Here is a 3493-nt window from a genome sequence, read left to right on the forward strand (position 1 = left end):
GTTTTGTGGAATTAAAACAGCATTACTGAGGCACTTGTTCAGTCTTCAGTTATTAGACTTTGGCCTGTACAAACCACGGCCCCTTTGCAATGTCATTCAGTGACCTGTTCTTCTCTGTTGACCTATATCTGCTTATTCATGTGAATTGTGGGGGATAGTACAGATTCATTCTTTATTTGCACTCATCCTTGGTGAGTGCACATAAACACAGCTGTATTCCAAGTAAGGTTTTTCATAGCTCATTTGAGGCTGTGGAAATATCCACAAAGCACAGATGCCCACAGACAGCTGCTTTTTGATAGCACTGTGATCAGATTAATTACCATCCCCCCCTGGCAGCATGAGAAACCTCAGCTCTGCCCCCTGCGTGGTCCAGAAGCCATGGGTAGTGATGACTTCTCTAATCCTGAAGTGCCATTCACGGTGCCATCTCTACTTGGGCATTATTTGCATGTGTCTGATCCTCTTGGGAGCCTCACCACAAACTGCTGGGGTACAGCACTAGTACTGAGCACAGGTACTTTACAAGAGCTCCTCGGTCAGAGAAGGCTGATAACCCCAACCTCTCAGTTGTCCAATCTCTCCATTCCCTTCCTAGATCTCTCTTTAAAGGATCTCTCTGCTCCCCAGTCTCTGAAGGAAGATCCCAAAAGTGATGAGCATCCTTATGTTGAAGTCAGTCTTTAAAGCTACCTGCTCACGCTGTCAGTAGAGGTTATCTACAGGCAGGGTAAAGCAGCAGTGCTGGGCCAGGTTCCCTGCTAGGAGCCTACACACACACAGACACACACACAGACACGGGCACACATACACACGAGCACACACGGGCACACACGCACACGGGCACACGCACACACACTTGCTGTTGTGCCTCTGCTTTGATGGATTAGAGGTGATGGAGGAAGGCAGAGTCCTGCTGTCCCCGTCTGTAGATGGCACAGCTCATCCATGGAGCCTGGCTGGAGCTCTTACACGGATAAGCATTCCCAACAGCCAAGCTCACAAATGGCACACAGCAGAAGCACAGGAAAAATACCTGCAGGAAGCCAACACAACCTTTACCAACCACCCTGATGCTGGAGTCAGGGGTAGACAAGCTGCTAAAGGACAGACTCAGACTGCATTTAGTGTTCAGATCTGCACTTTTCTGTCTTGCATCTTCTGCTTTAGCCTGCATCTGTATTTCAAATCACTGGGGGCTACAGCTGAGTGACAGGGTGGGGCTTGGTCACTCCACAAGCATATGGGGTAACAGAAAAACTCAAAGGCATCCCATTTTCCAAGGAGGAAGAAAGACAGTTAAAACTTACTTCATTCATCCAGAAGAACTAGAGGTCAGCTTCTATGACACCTCAAAATCTAAAAATGCAAATCTTAAGAGGTTTTATTGTGTCTGGTATTTTTATATTTAAATAAAAAATAAAATTCTCTGTAATACCACAAGAGCAAAGCAGTTGTAGACCTGGGTAATACTGAGGATTTGAGAAGCTCACTGTAGGTAAATGTGATGATGTACCACACACTATCCAAAGTGCTTCATCAAAAGAATTCCCAAAGCTTTTCTTTTAGAGCAATCTCCTTTTGGAAGAAAAAAAAAATAATTCACTATTTAGTCTGTAACAGCACAAGGCCACTACATCCCCTTGCCAGTAAGATTGAACTGTCCAGCAATCTCTGCCTTGTGCTGCTGAGTGTTGTGCTGTTGCTGTGTGAGGGAAAAGGCCATCCTAAAAATCCTCATCTATCTCTGACTGATGGTGAGAACAAAGTGGAAAGACACACAATTCTTATGTGCTTGGTAAAAGGTAAATTAGAAAGCAATAAATTAATTCAATGAGGGAAAGGAGAAAAAGTTGTTATCACTGATTTCTGCTTTCACTACCCCCCTCTGGTTCAAGTACAAGCACTAAGAATTTACATTACTTAATCATGAAGGAACCATCACTTCACACCATAAAGTTGCTATGAAATGGTTAATGATCCAGAAATCTGAGAAATTTTAAAAATCAAAATACCCAGATCTTTTCAGTACAAATTTCTTTTATGAGGGTCATTAGAGGAAAATTCAAGCAGTACCTTCTGTAGAGGTAACTGAGCACATAAAAATCCGTCTCTAGGACCAGCAAAGGTTCTTTTTGTAGATTCAGGACTAGATGTTCTGACATTTATACTTTAAATGTTTCTATGAAGTTCTTCTCTGATCAGGCTAAGCTTCCTACTACAGCATCTCACTGATTTTGCAGGGTAAATTAATAGCTTTTACGGTTCTACAGCTGTAATTTCCATTTCAGCAATAATCTAGACAAGCACCAGTCTGTTATAAAAACTTAACCCTTAATGATATTTTAACAGTACCAACACAAGTTCTCTTCCCACACTCCAAACATGGTTTTGAAGTCTGGTCTTAACTCCTTATTCTTTAGCTTTAGGGAAAGGATGGGGAAATAATATTTTTAATATTGCCTATTGTACACAATTGTTGAATGGATCAGCAGAGGTAAAGCTCAAAGTAGCCAGTAACAGGGATCTGCATTTTGATAATCCAATTGGCTTATAGTCAAGGCAGAAAACTGGGGATTACTGTGGGAAGCCACACACAGTGGTATTGCTCCAGCACCTAAAAAAACTTAGGATGCTGCTAAAAGCATCAGCTGGAAGAAAAACACTTGCCATGAGTCAGATTAGTTGGCCCTAGAAATCACCAGTCCTCTCAGCTGTACTCCAGCAGAACTTATTTATCTTTACTAGTTTTGATTTTGTTGTTGCAGATAAAATACTCCTAGAGAAACACTACTTCTTTCAAAAAAATAAAAGACCTCTGCATTTAGTGACAATGGTCTTAGAGCATCTGGTGTCACATACTTATATACAGGGTCTATGCTCCAATGCATGGGAAGAGGTAACAGCCTTTGGAATATGCTTCCAAGAAGAATCCTTCCCTCAGCACTCCAGGAGCCTGATTCCTTACTGGAATTTCCTGTCTAAAGCAGAAGATTCAACCCTCTTTTGGCATTCTCCCCTGCTGCAATACCTAAAAATAAGATTCTTCCATAAACAAATTTACTTAAGAACCTTAAATTTTTCAAACCTTTACTATGGTTTGACTTGAATCACCTGCTACACAGAATTGACTGAAATCTCATTTTACCATTCAGTCTAATCTGTAACAAAAGGCAGCAGAGCCTGACCCAAGTACCCAATCAGGTTTTTACACCTTATTCTGAACTGCAGATTACTGTCTAAAAGCTATAGGGTTCTGTGTGTTACAAGTTTTGCCTTATGCCTCATCATCTATCAAATTCCCAGTTTTTCAAGTGTGTATAACCCTTGGGGCAAACATGAGGTATAACTCAAGCAGCAGCTTTCTGCAGCTCTCTGCAGAACTGTTTTAAGTGTGAGTTTTAAGCCTTTTTGACTCTTGTGCCCAGAAACACCTGTCACAAACCATGAAGAGGGTACACCAGAAGTATCAAAAAGACCTTAACCCAACAGA

The sequence above is a fragment of the Heliangelus exortis genome, chromosome 1 (assembly GCF_036169615.1).
Source record: "Heliangelus exortis chromosome 1, bHelExo1.hap1, whole genome shotgun sequence".
Taxonomy (NCBI): domain Eukaryota; kingdom Metazoa; phylum Chordata; class Aves; order Apodiformes; family Trochilidae; genus Heliangelus; species Heliangelus exortis.